The following is a 15,291-nucleotide window of genomic DNA, read 5'->3' on the forward strand; positions in this document are numbered from 1 at the left end:
AAAAGACTGCCAGTCAAAGTTAGTAGTAATCTTTATCCATCAAAGCTAATATACAGAGTAAATAAAAAAATAAAGATAGTACTAATCTAGTGGAGAAGCACGTCCTGAACCCGGGTACATATGAACCCCTTTTCTAAAAATGCACTTTAAACTTATTTTTAAAATGTCCAAAAATTCAAAAAAAATCACATGTACATGTTTGCAAAATATGTGCGCGGCACAAAGTTTTGCGTACAAATGTCTTTTTATTTTGCCTTCTAAAAAAGACAAAATTCTGTTCTTCTAAATAGCACGACACTTTTTTTTTGTCTTTTCTTGCACATGCCAAAAATAAGTTGTCTTTACACGAAACTTTCTGCGCACACATAAAACATGGAGATGTACCGGCACAATTATTTTTCAAATTCTTTTAGCATTTAGAAATGTGTTTTCATATGTACCATGGCCTTTTTTTTAAAGTTGTACCATGGCCTTTTTTTGAGGGAAAGCCATCATGGCACATTTTATTACTTCAAAAAATGTTTACATCGTTTAACAAGAACTGCAGAATAAAGCTAGGGGCCTCATCGTATCAAATACAATCAACTTTCTGTGAAAAACAAAACCTAGCTAGTTCGTGCGCCACTACATTAGCTTCCCTATGACAATGCATAAAATTAACCAAACCAATATCTCGAGCAATTTCCGTGGACGATGCATAAATCGGAGCTGCTTGGTCATACCACTGACTTGTTCCAGATAATGCATCTATAACACCCATGCAATCAGACTCTGCTTGAAGGCGATTACAGCCAACCTCATTTGCTAGCAGTAAACCATCTTGAAGGGCCATCGCCTCCATAGTTTGGGCAGAAGCGGCATAGGGAATGAACCGAGAACGTCCAGCCAGGAAGGTACCTGAGGAGTCTCGGAGAACAGCACCTGTCGCCCCAGTTCCTTCCTCTGCATGATAAGAGGCACCAACATTTAATTTCAAACATCCCCTGGCTGGTTTTACCCATTTCTCCTTTACAACACTGGTCACCTTTGCAGAACTTTAGCGGAGACCCGGAGAGTCAACCTTCCGCCCCAGATTCATCTGTCCCTGCTCTACCCATCAAAAGAAAAAAAAAATCTATCCCTGTTCTGTTCTGTACTGCACGGGCGTATCGTATCCCCAGCATCTTCGATTCGATTCAGGCTCTGCCCAGCGCTGCAGATTCAGGTTAGGAATCAATCCCTCGGCCTCACCGGGCAGAACCCGCAGCAGTAGGGGTTTCATCGAGACGACCGAAAACCTATTTCCCTCCCTCGGCTTCACTGAAGATCCCCGCCCGCCTCGCTCTTCCCCTTGTCGTGTTGCTGGCAGGGAGCCATGGATTCGTGCCGCGCAGTTCAATATATTACATGCAGATTTGATGAAATTTAACAAGTTCAGTAGTTCCTGCACTAGTATATGGGAAAGACCTTTCTTCCCACCTGTAATTTAATCATATGATTAGCTGTGATCGTATTTAACCTGGCTCTCAATTTTTATCATGGAAGCTTGACACATCCACTTTGATCCTTCTGAACAGATGCTCCCAATTTTTACCCCAACTTTGGAGCAGAGAGGGCCATCATCCCAGCTGTTTGCAAGACTGGCTCGCATAAGAGGGGGGTGACAAGGTAAACGGACCGCCATATCCGAGTGATATCTTTATAGGAGTGACCATTAATTCTCGCCCGGTTTCGGTTAATTCTCTGGTTAATTAATAGATGAGGCAAATCTTCCGCCTCCGTTTCGAAAAATATCTTTATAGGAGTAAGAGAAAATGGGCATCGAAACCAGTAAGCATGCCAATGCTTTCCTGCCAAACACTATGGATTTCGGTGAACTGGAGAACATGCTGCAAGAGCCAAGTGCCACACCAGTTTGCCTGCCGGTAGAGTTTCTGAAAGGCATCACACGCGATTTTTCCGTGGAGCAGGAACTGGGAAGAGGTGGGTTTGGTGTGGTTTACAAGGTATGGCTGATTTGTCTTCTTCTTCTTCTTTACCATTCACTTTGTGAATGTTAGCATGCGGCATTCCATCAAAGGAAAGTGTATGTACTGACAAAACGACGTTGGACAGGGAATACTCCAAAATGGGAAAATGATTGCTGTGAAGAAGCTTTTTGAAATTCGAGTAGAAGATGATCAATTCCAGAATGAGGTCACCTATCTTATTGGAGTTAAGCACCAAAACGTGGTACAGCTTGTAGGTTACTGCGCTGAATCACGGTGGGAAGCGACACAAGTAGGTGGGAGATATGTCATGGCTGAGATACGGAAGAGATTACTCTGCTTTGAGTATCTAAAAAACAACAGCCTTGATAAGCATCTTTCTGGTATATTGTTGTAGCATGCTGTGCTGTAGCCAGACCTTGTTTTCCTTTGAACTTCATTATTTTAACATAAATTAAGTTGGATGATCCGATATACATTTTTGTTTTGTCTACTTCTGCAGCCGAATCTTGTGGACTCGAGTGGCACATAAGATATGACATAATTAAGGGGGTTTGCAGCGGCTTGCATTACCTTCACGCCGAGTGCCGCATTGTTCATTTGGATCTTAAGCCCCAAAATATATTGCTGGGTGATAATATGGTCCCCAAGCTTGCAGATTTTGGCATGTCTAGGCTCTTTGGCCAACAAGAGTCTCGAGTTATCACCGAAAGCCGTGGGGGTACACTGTAAGCTATTCCTCAGAACTTCATTGCTTCTCGATCTAGTATATAAAAAGGTATCCTTGTTTTTATGCAGTGGATACATGGCACCAGAGTACATAACAAATGGAGTAATCTCAACCAAGTCAGATATATTCAGCTTGGGCATTATAATCATTGAGCTAATGACGGGAAGCAGGGAATATCCCCATAGTAGTGAAGCGCCGTTTGAGCACTTCATTGAGAATGTAAGATGAACAAATTCACCATTTGCATTTTCATTATTTACTAACTTGCTGTGGCAAATTTGTAGGTGGTTGGAAATTGGAGGCACATATTGGAAAAAACAATGGGGCATAAAACGCAGGAAATATGTTCTCAACAAGTAAACAGATGCATTGCATTAGGACTTAAGTGTCTTAATCCAGATCCCGATGAAAGGCCCTCTGCATGGGATATGTTGCAAACTCTGAATGAATTGGAAAGCACAAATGGTTGTTTTGACAAGGATGATGGACCAGCAGTAGTAACTTACGTAAGTCAATATTGCAAAATAGCTATTTTACTGTCTCAACAGAAGTTGATATATCGTCCTTGCTCATGTTAGCTTTTTTACAAAACTTCTTCATTGTACCCCTGGCCTCTGCATCGAGTGATGCACAGAGCCATTGAAAATCTAGCTAGTTTGTGGATGTAGCTTCTCTTTTTAAAGAAGCTTGTACGTTGTACTACAAGAAAAGGAAATCAAGACTCTTAAGATTTTGCCAAGTGGATTATCTGGCAGTACATGCAAAACTAACTCTGAAGCCCATTAAACATTTGAAAGAATTTGTTTGTGATAGGACTATAGGAGAGGTTGTGTCTGAAGAAAACACTCGATGGATTGCTGGAACTGCAAGGAATAACTAATACAAGTCGTTCAAGGAAAAATGATGGCATGACAAATAAGTGAAGTTTTGGACATGCTTTCAGTAAAACTTTTTTTTTTACTAGAAATGTGATTTTAATTATTCAGAATGAAAATTTGTAAATCATATGTATAGATTTGTCTTGGAAAGTATTTCTAGAATATTATTTATTTATTTATATATTCAATAGAAATTAGTGGTCAAAGTCACATCTTGAAGACCATGTCAATTGTCCAAAACGTCACTTATTTTGTGCTGTGGAGGGAGCACCATTCCTCTTACTCTTAAGGAGGTAAAACTGGTGCATCTTAAAAGAGCTGCTCTTTCAAAACATTTTCCCTCAAAAGAATTTGCAGTAGCACTGCCTCATGTATTTGTCAAGAAGAAAATAATTATAGATTACAGAGGTGCAAAGCACGGAAACCAGAAGCACCCACACGATGTCTTAATTCACTAATCGAGTATTACATCTTAATTTCTAGCCTCAAACAGAAGTGTTTGAAAGTACATTGCCTCCTCTAATCTTACAGGAATCAGAAGTAGACACAATTTTAGGGCGGGGCGATATAAATTCCAGCAATTTAGCCGCAAAATTCGACAGGATATTGAGTAGAGCATTCGCCCCAGGTTCTGCAAATATGAGCGCCGTTTTCCGCTCTGCTCCCAAAGGAAGAAGGATATTGATCCAAGCTTTTGAGGTTGCCAACACAATTGTCATGGCCTCTAATCTGATAAAATCCCTCTCTAAGCAAAGAATAAGGCACCTGAAAGAGGGCATGCTTAGGTCGGAAGGTGTTCGCTGTCTTATTTCGGAAGATTACAGTCAGCTGTCCCTTATCATTGAAGACGACATACGGTAACAGGATTTGCTGGGCCTGTCTGTTTAGCAGTTTATTTAAGAAAAGTATTACATGCATTTTATTGGAATTATGCAGAGAAGAGTTGAGACGATTTTGTATAGAGGTTGCCCGGTTTGGAGATCTGTGTGAAGATCCTCAATGGCACAATCTCGATAGGTATTTCTGTAGGTAAAACTTATCGCCGTTACCACTTAATTCACTTCGGAGTCCATGTATTCACCATAGCTCATCTTTTTTGTGTTCTGTGTACATAACATACATCGTTCACAGATGCGGTTCTGCACTGACAGTGACATCTAAGAACAACTCCAGTGAAGAAGCACCTCCCAGTTTGCAGTATCTGATAAAATTGGCACAAAATACATGGGTCAGTATTTCTTCTTGATAGAGAATTTTCTAAACCATGGTGGCACAGCTGTTTTCACCTGACAATCCAACTATATCTCTTCTTTGCACGCTCACATCCTTGAAGAGATGTTTTCAGCAGACAAAACACTGAAATTCCGTTTTCGCTTTTTGATGTGTTCAGGTTCTGCGCCAAGAAATGCTAGCACTGGACAGACTTGAGCACGCTCATTGTACGACAAACCATTTTGTCACTCGCATTCGATGAGTCTCCTCTCCTTTCTAATTACACAGTAACCATATGCAGATTTAGCAGCTGTTCCTGTTAAGAAACAAATTGATGCTATCAAGAGCCAAAGGGGTGCGGTGAAGGTCTTAAAAAGGAAATCGCTATGGTCGAAGATTATGGAAGATGTAATAACCCGTGACGGCGATTATTTATGATTAGCATTTCTTCAATCTAAGTCATGAAATTACCAATGATCCATGTTGTCTTGTTCCAGATTGTAGAGAAACTTGTAGGGATCGTGGACTTCATCCATCTTGAGATCAACAGAGCTTTCTTGGAGAACCATGCCGAGCAATCATCTGGAGAACTTCGTGTGGCTAAAAACCTCGCCAGAACGTTAGGGCCTGCTGGACTCGCGTTGCATTACGCCAATGTCATTTTGCAGCTAAAAACTTTGGTATGTCTCCCTTTTCCCAGAGTTGGCATAAAGTTATATAGTACTCCCTCCGTCCGGAAATACTTGTCGGAGGAATGGATGTATCTAGACGTATTTTAATTCTAGATACATCCATTTTTCTGCATTTTTTCGACAAGTATTTCCGGACGGAGGGAGTAGTAATTGTGACACCCGCTTGAAAACCAAAATTAAGGATCCTTACAGCAGAAAATTCAGAAAAGAGTAAAGCAGAGGCCAAAACACACATGACCAACATTACAACAACGAAGCAAAACAACCGCAGTAGAATTTTCTTTGACTCTTATTATGCTTTAATGACATACATACATATTCCATTGCCAGGCATTGACATCACCAGCGGTTCCTCAGAATGCTCGGGAGGCATTGTACCAAGCACTGCCTCCAAACCAGTCCTGCATACCCAACTGCGGCGGCGTTTTCCCCTCGGAGAAAAGCAGGTAGGTAGCCAACTCTTTCAGCAAACATTACATATAAAATAAATAGGGAATCCATCCCTTGTCATCTCGGCTCTATCTGCATCTTGTAGACCATGACGGTTGCAGAGGTGAGAGCTGAAATGGACAGGGTATTGCGATGGCTTGTGCCAGCTGCGGAATCCACGAGGTAATTCGTGCAAGTTTTCAAGTTAACAGAACAGCACTACTTGAAGTACATTACTTTTAATCTTACCGCACAGATAGCTATAGATGTTCTACAGAAAAAAATTCTTAGTGATATATGTTCATGACTCACCTGGCTTCCTTCTTGATGAGTATCAGGCTTTACCTCGGAGAATGGGCGAGGAGAGGGTACGCACCCTGTAAATCTGTAATCGTCCGACCGCTCGTCTCGTTTCTGTGTTTGCTCATGCAACAGACGTATAAACTGCAATTCTCTGGCAGGCTGTCCCATTTCTCATGAATCAATCTCTTTTACAGGATGGAGTGTGTCGATGCCGACGAAGCGAACTGGTTCAAACAAGACAGTCATATCAGCGTCGGTTCCATGCTTGCTCATGCAGACGCCAAAGTGAGCAAGGTAGAGACGCTGTACTACGCCGACAAGGAGACGACCGAAGGTTACATAGCGGAGCTTGTTCTGGCTCTTCATCTTCTTGTTTCGCCTACTGTCGAGAAATAATGAGTCCAAGATGAAGGCACTGATGAAAAATTGATATCAATATGAGCACAACTTGAAGCCTCTACATTAACTTATCGTCCAATCTATGCTGTCGAAGCAATGAGGGGATAAGGCAGCCCCGGATGCCTGATTTTTCGGTTTCGGCCTCTTCAGATGCGTCAAACAGTTGTAACGCCGAGGGAGACGAGACGATTCTTGTGAAGTTTCAGTTTTTAAGCAGGCTCTCGGTTGTCTCTGAGACTTATCCAAGAACTCTGTTCGCTCGGTCTTGTGTATAATCGGCAACTAAATGGTAACCTCATCCTCACATTTGTGCAGTTTGGTTCTCTACATCTGCCTACATATTTTGTTTTAGATTTTTAACACTCTTCTATACACAAACTTTATCTGTTATTTGTGATCTATTGTACTATAAAAAAAATACTATGACAAATAAACCTTGGCGAATAAGGGGCTGTTCGGCATCGCTCCGCTCCATAGCTCCCTGACCGGAGTTGGCGGAGCTGTTGGAGTTGTGTCGAATATAGTGTACAAGGTAGGTTACAGTTGGACTATGAGTTGTGTTGTGTTTACATAGGATGTGGAGTCGTGTCCTAGTAGGACACTTGTATCCTAGGCCTCTCTTATATAGCGAGGGTAGACACACGATGTAACCTATGCCAACATAATAGCACATGCGCGCAAGGGGGAGCCGGCGGCGTGTGCCGGCACCCGGGTGGCCGGTGTATGGTATTGTGACGGTGTCACGGGGAGGAGCGCCCGTAGTCAGGCCCGGGGGATGTAGCCATATCGGTGAACCTCGTTAACAAATCTCGGTGTCGTGCTCGTGTGATTGCTTGGTCCTCGGATGATCGACGTATGCCTAAGATTTATTCTAACAAGTGGTATCATGAGCAAGGTTACGAGGAGGCCGTGGAAGTTGATCTAGAGGAAGTATCGAGTTCGAGATGCAGCCGGTGGCGGTGTGGTTCTCGGCAAGATTGAGGAAGCGATCAACGGAATTCTGTGTGCGCATGACAGCGGCAGTGCGAGAGGTGAGGCGATTGATTACATGGATCGATCGGGCGAGCGTACATACGGCCGGCGTGTCTGCGAAGTTCTCAACGGGATCGGAAGAAAGCAGATCAGCGGCGCGTGGCAACACGAGGTGTTGGAGCAGAACCGGATCGGACCGGAGGCGCGTGCAGCCGTGGAGAGTTCGGCTACTCGGGTACACGTGTACGCGGACGCGCTGGAGTCCGGCAGGGGAAAGAAGGAAGCATACAGCTCTGTATTATGTACTGCATGTGAGATTTGTTTTTGGACAAAAAGAAAAGGGACCGAGTCCCTGGGGAGATGCGTTCTCCTGGTAGCCGAGACGTAGACATGCAACTTCAAGACTCCAAAAGGAAAGCATCCGTCGTGTGTTATGCAGCACGTGGGAAGGCAAGGACTTGGGCATGCAAAGCTAGCATCGGAGTTGAGCTACGGGAGCCACTCTACGTGAAGACCGGAAGCAATCTTGTTGGATTTGCAACTAGTATACTCGGTGTACTTGGGGATCACGAAAAAGAGTGCTCAATATTTTTTTTCCCAGGTCAGTTATACAAAGAACCATGGAGCCAACGGGTACTAGGTTTGAGGTGTAGAAGTTCGACGGAACTGAACACCTTGGGTTATGATAGATAAGTATGAAAATTGTTGGCACAACAGTGCTTGAAGGCATCGCGGGATGTCAAGCCAGGCGGACGATGGAGACTGTGAGGAGATGCAGATGGTTGCAGTCAGATAATTTTGGCTGGGTCGGACTGAAGAGTCTGATGGATCGACATAAGTCGGTTGGTACAGAAGACGGTGGTGAGATCGGCGAAGACGACATAGAAGCGTGATGTTGATGGTGACCGACTTCTGGGCGTGGAAACACGTGGCGTAGGCCCCGAGGGCTTGTGCGGCTTCGACAAGACTATGGCGCGGGATTGATTCAAGGTGGTGTATAGACGGAGCTTGAAGTCGATGAGGCGCAGGGGTGGATTGATCATCTACCATGGAGTCATGTTGAAGGTGGAGCTGGATTGAGGAGCTACGGCGTAAGTCGACGGGGCCGAAGCCTATTCAGCAGGCGGGGAAAAAGCGAGTGATACGTAGTTTGGACTGGAGCCCAGTGGTCTGATGGAAGCGTGAAACTCGTCATCGGTCGGTGATGATCGGTGGTACTCTGCAGTGGGGGTTGAGTGGTGTGGTTTTGCGACCCTTGAGACTCGACCGGGACAGTGGAGGCTTGACGCGGTAATAGCGGCGAGGCGTGCGGTATGCACGGGGCATGGAGACGGGCCATGGCTCTGGTGGTCATACATGTGGCGAGACAACTGCGAATTTGACTCGGGATGACTACAAGCAATGGTGAAATTCCTTCAAGTTTCAGACAGGCAGTCAAGAAAGGAGCGGTGATGTTGAGTTCAGGTAACTCTTATATGTGACACCAATATGTGAGTTGTTCACTGTCACGCAGGTTAGTGATCGGTGTGTGATGGCGTTGACGGATACTCTGAAAGTTGGGAGCGCAAACTAGAGTAATGTGGAACTTAATTTTGCTTGAGTGTTGACTGTGGTCAAGAAAAGAAGGGACTACAAGTTGCAGGTGGAGTCGCATGGAGTCTTTGGAGTAGCAGCGGTATTCATGGGGTAAGCTCAAGTCCAATGTACATGGAAGTTTGACGCATGGAAAAATTCAGGGTGGTGGAGTATATTCGCCAAGGTGGAGTTTGTTGGAGTTGTGTCGAATATAGTGTACAAGGTAGGTTACAGTTGGACTATGAGTTGTGTTGTGTTTACATAGGATGTGGAGTCGTGTCCTAGTAGGACACTTGCATCCTAGGCCTCTCTTATATAGCGAGGGTAGACACACGATGTAACCTATGTCAACATAATAGCACAGGCGCGCAAGGGGGAGCCGGCGGCGTGTGCGGGCGCCCGGGAGGCCGGTGTATGGTATTGTGACGGTGTCACGGGGAGGAGCGTCTGTAGTCAGGCCCCGGGGATGTAGCCATATCGGTGAACCTCGTTAACAAATCTCGGTGTCGTGCTCGTGTGATTGCTTGGTCCTCGGATGATCGACATATGCCTCGGATTTATCCTGACAGGAGTTGTAGGTCAAAATGGTGGAGTTGCCATTTACCTGCTCCGCAGATTCCGGGAGCAGACCATTACCGAGCAGGGCCTAAATGTTGTCATTTTTGCTCGGCATGTTGAAATTTAATCTTTTATGTGTTGGAATTTGTTTTTGTGGCTACTTTTTTTGAGGGGTAGTAGCTTTTATGACTACTTTGTTGTCAAGCGAGTTGATGCGTTACATGGTGCATATACCAAAATAATAGTAATGTGTATTTAAGCCTTTCAAGCTTGAGTTGTACTGAAAATCTCTGTAACCATCCATCCATGCGTAGCTTGGCATATTTAGAGGTAATAGCACCAGGAGTCCCACAACTTGTCCTGGATATGACGATTTGGTCCCGATCTTGCAAAAGGCAACTATTGAGTCCCACAACTTGCATCCAATGTGCAAATCTGGTCTCAGCCAATCGTAGCACGACAAGTGGCGCCTAGTCAGCACAGCCGGTCAGCCCAGCGCTTTTTGCATTTACCCCCCTGGACTTAGCACTAATCAACCCGCACTACACCGCACTTTTCACCTGAATTTATTGGTTCTCCCTCCCTGGCCCAATCATTCGTCGCTCTCTCCCCCCTGTCCGTGACCGGCCGACAGGCCGTGCTGGCTGCGCTCGTGTGAGCCATGTCCTCGTCGCCGGACTTCACCGGCGGTGTGCCGCCGCCGCCTACCGCGCACCAAGTTCGGCCATTCGCTGTCAACCCTCCGGATTATGGTTAGTTCTCTCTGCTCTGTTCCTCCTCTCTGCCCTGTTCCTTCTCTCTGTGCTCGCTCGATGTCAACCCTCTCGGTCGGTGTTGTCTTCCCCGTTGGATCGCCCAATTTTGAGCTCGTTTTAGCCGCATTGGTTGGTAGTTTGTGGTTGTAGTGCTTCCCGCGACCTCATACTGGTTATTTGGTAGTTGATTGTAGGCTAGGGTTTTGGGTGAAGTTGGGGATTTAGGCAAGAACCTAGGGTTCTTGTTTATAATCTTTTTCGGCCAGACTTTAGGTTTGTGGCTAGTATGTACATACTGTTTTGCAAATACACGTTCCAATTTGGCCTAGGGTTTATGCTTAGGGGGCAGCATTTGCACTATAAAAAATGTAAACTTTGTCTGGCCAATGTAGGCCAGTGTTTGAGGTAAGTAGTTTAGGGTTTGTGCTTAGGGGGCAGTATTAGTACTTAGTTTGTACATTAGCCATGCTAAATCATCAGTTTGTTACTGCTTATGTTGAGTTAATTTGCAAGCTTTAGTTAACTGAATTTATTCTGTTAACTGAATTCAGTTCCAAGTTAACTCAGTGCTCTTACAGTTAACTGTATGTATTCAGTTCAATGTATTTATTCAGTTATTTTTAGATAAATGGCAAAGCTTGTATCACTATTGATCTATTATTACAGCACTATCTCAATTCTTAGCATAACCAAAACTTCAGTTGACTAAATACTGTTTTCTTCAGTGAACTGATTTTCCTCAATAAACTATATTGATGCACTAATCCACAGTTAAATGCCACACTACAAGATTATGCACATGACAGTAAGATGACACATTACAAATTTGCTGGCCTTAACTTGAGATCTACTAACCTTTTGTGCACAAGCAAGATACCTCCTTCCACTGTCAACTGATTCAAAGGAAACTAACTTCTCACAGACACATTGATGTTCACATCTAACTGCAAGATCTGGAGCAAGGCCTGTCCATTCAGAGCAGAAAATGGTGGCAGCAGCAGGAGCCTAGAAAATATTGTTGTCAGCAAAAATTCCCCATTGCTAACCCTAAATGCCAGTGAGTATGTTTGTACTGGAGCTGGAGCTAACCTCACTTGTGACAGAGTACCTGTCGAACGAAGAGCTGGATCCTTCACTCCAAGACACCATGGCGGCGAGCTGGACGGACGGACGGCGGCGGCGAGCTGGACGGCGGCGACGAGCTGGGGAGCAGGAGATGGTCGAGAGCAGAGAAAGATGAGTGAGTGGAGTGGAGTGGGCTGAGTAGAATATCCCAGGAATATACCCAAGCAGCTAAACTAAGGTGCTGTAGTGCGGGTTGATTAGTGCTAAGTCCAGGGGGGTAAATGCAAAAAGCGCTGGGCTGACCGGCTGTGCTGACTAGACGCCACTTGTCGTGCTACAATTGGCTGAGACTTGCACATTGGGTGCAAGTTGTGGGACTCAATAGTTATCTTTTGCAAGATTGAGACCAAATCGTCACATTCAGGACAAGTTGTGGGACTCCTAGTGCTATTACCTCGCATATTTAATCTCCTGCTTCCTTCCATGGTATGTGACCACAACCACTGTGGGCGGCTTGCTGAGTTTGCTGGATGGATACGTCAGATTGTCTGGGCCAAAGATTGCAGTAAAGGCGTCATCCGTGCCGACCGATGATCCATCCCTGCTCTTTCTTCAGTCTCTTCTGCTGCTGCCTGCTGGTGGTGGTAATGGCATCGGCCTACCCCGTGGGCACGGCCTGGCCGCTCCACACTTGCTATTTCCCTCGATGCATGCATGTGGTGCCACGCCTGGCAAATGGTCAAGGAGTTCAGTGATGCCGGCCCTTGTCTTCTCACTGAAAATTCATGCCGTCTCTACTCTACTCTCTGGTGAGTGGAGATCAGTACTGTTCCTACCACTACTAGCTATAGACTAGGCCTGCCTTGGCTGCCTAGCCATGTAGTGGTATTGGCTGATGACACTGGTGATGGAGTGGTGGGTGTAGAATCTGACGACGTGTAACCATGCCGTTTATTGTGTGGCTGTGGTACGTGGTGCTCCTACTTGATTGTTGCTAAGGCCTGGCGGTGAAGCGGTCGTTGGGCAACGGCCGGCCGGCCGGGCGTGACCACCGGACCACCGTCCGTACGTACGTGGCCCCGGCCTGAATCATGAACCGGCCGGCAGGCGGGCAGGCCGCCGGCGAGGCGAGCGGGGAGAGGGAGCACCGCACGTGGCGACGCGCGCCCCACGCGCGGCCGGTGGCCGGCCCGCGCGCGGCTCATGTGCGCCCTCCGCCGCGCCCACCTGCGCCGTACGTACGGCCGCCGGAGCCGGACCACGTACGTACGTACGATCCGGCCGTCCACGACTGCCGTCTGCGGCGGCCTGCGACACCGCGCCGGCCGCGGCGCTGCGGTTGCATACATGGACGGTTTTTGGTTGCTTGCCGTTGAGGGTGGCCGGGATGGGCGCGTCGGCTTGTCCCGCGGCCGGATTCGGTTCATAAATGGTGGATGGATGGATGGATTGGATCGACCAGCCAGCCAGCCCGGCCCACACACTCATGGACCAACACGCAGGCGCTTCTTCACACACACACACACACCAAAACTCTGGCTCCCGCAAATTTTTTGTCCAAGGCCTTGGTTACCATGAGTGTGTGGAGGTCGCAACTTCAAATGATCTTGATTTTTTGGAAATGGAGGTATACCTCCGGCCTCTGCATTATGATGATGAATGCGGCCCTTTTATTAAATATCCAGAAAGTATCAACACAAAGGTCTTACAGCTCGCAAACGGAGCAAAAACAAAGCACATAGAACTGAAAAATAGAAGCGGACAAAGACAACCGATACGTTGATAATAAGGACAAGCTCTCTAGACTCCTATCCTGTTATGCGAACGCCATCCGAACCGGTTGAATATAACCCGAGCCACCATCTCCCATTGGTTGCACCCAGTAACCAAAGGCTCCTTGGAGTCCGTAGGAGTGAGTAAGGACCACATACGAATCCAAGCTGTAGCTCTGAAGATAACCTGCAAAAAAGTTAAGTTGTGTAGTCTGTTAAAAATCATATAATTTCTGCAGTTCTATATAGCCCATAATAGCGCACATATTCCAATCCGAATACGAGCTGCCGTGATCTGTTCAACCCCAGCTAACCACGTCCCAAACAAAGACGCAATATCTACTGGAGGATTGTTATTAAAAGCTATATGAATCATTCTCCAAAGTAACTTGGCAAGTGGGCATTCGATAAATAAATGTTGTATTGTCTCATCCTTAGTACAAAAACAACACCGCGACTTACCTACCCATCGCCTCTTAAGTAAGTTGTCCTCTCACTACTAGGAAAAGGCCTACTAATGGCGCACCTAATTTGGCCATTAATGGCGCATTAGCGGTGCGCCATTAGTACCACGCCATTAGTATATTTTACTAATGGCGCACCCCCTGGTGCGCCATTAGTATCTGATATACTAATGGCGCACCACTGATGCGCCATTAGTGTATACAGAAGTGCGCCATTAGTATGCCTCCCAGGGGCCATGTATACCCAGGTGCTCTGGCATACTAATGGCGCACGGCAGCAAGATGCGCCATTAGTAACCTCGGCATACTAATGACGCACTCTTCAGTGATGCGCCATTAGTATGCTTTGTCATACTAATGGCGCACTGTCATGTGATGCGCCATTAGTATGAATATTAGGTTTTTTTTATTTTTTATTTTCTGTTTTTTGCACAGGTTACAAAATGTATAATTTGACAAAATATAGACAGCACACATCAACAACAGATTCATCGAATACAATAGAAGATTAGTCTTTGAATACAATTCATCATATTAGTCTCCGAATACAATTCATCATATTAGTCCCCGAATTGAAAAGATCGAACAAAGATAGAACATTATATTACAAGTCTCGAGACCGCGAGTAGCGAGTTTGTCTTCACATTACAAGTCGATATCGATCATCTAAACTACCATCACATAAAAGAGAGTTGCGGTCATCACGATGAGCATCATCACGATGAAACTCGTCTTCATCCGGTTCCTCCAACGCTCCCTCCCCTCTCCCGCTAGATAGCGGGCGTATCTAGATTCGGCCTCGGCCCTAGTGGTGTACCCTTTGTAACTGTTACCGCTGAATCGGTGAACCTGTCTCCGACACTCCTCCCAGTCGTCGTAGACTCCGGGAACCTTACCCTTGTACACGACATACGTCGTCATTGCTATGCACTAGCCAAATGAAACGTTAGTACCAATTCACAGACAATACATAAGCAATATATAAGTATGCAACAGAACGATCGGAAGAGAAAAGCAAGACATTAATAGCATCGATTACATCTAAGTTGAACGACTCTCGAAACCAAAGAGACATACTACAAGTTCATTAAAGTTTAATTACAACATGAGCCAATCGATGTTTCAGAACTAGACACAGCATCACTGCTTTCGACTCTACTCAAGGGACCGAAGCGTGGATGAAGCCGCCATCTATCGTGGGAGTCATGAAAGAACGGGCGTTGTCAGCCTGCATTTGTAGCATTGTGTCGATGTCACTGTTGGACGGTTGATTTCTGAGGTAGAACTGCCCCGAGGTACGAAGGACATCTTGATGGATGATTTCCGCAAACTCCGACTGGATGCGAAAGAATTCTTGTCTGATGTCCGTGTCCTGGATTGCCGACACGCTCGCGGCCCAATCTTTGAGTCTACTCGGTAGCAGAAGTTGATGATGGTCCCGTACGATCGCCCGCATGTGATGGATGGCGTAGTAGGCACCCTTCTGACCGCCAGGCGGCTGCTTGACGCAGCAGAACGTC

General features: G+C 45.9%; 1 pseudogene; it reads left to right on the top strand.

The window, feature by feature from the left end:
* Nucleotides 1-985: 985 nt before the first annotated feature.
* LOC119311066 lies at nt 986-6,924 on the top strand (annotated as a pseudogene).
* Nucleotides 6,925-15,291: the final 8,367 nt, after the last annotated feature.

Source organism: Triticum dicoccoides, chromosome 5B, assembly GCF_002162155.2.
Source record: "Triticum dicoccoides isolate Atlit2015 ecotype Zavitan chromosome 5B, WEW_v2.0, whole genome shotgun sequence".
In the NCBI taxonomy this organism is placed as follows: Eukaryota; Viridiplantae; Streptophyta; class Magnoliopsida; order Poales; family Poaceae; genus Triticum; species Triticum dicoccoides.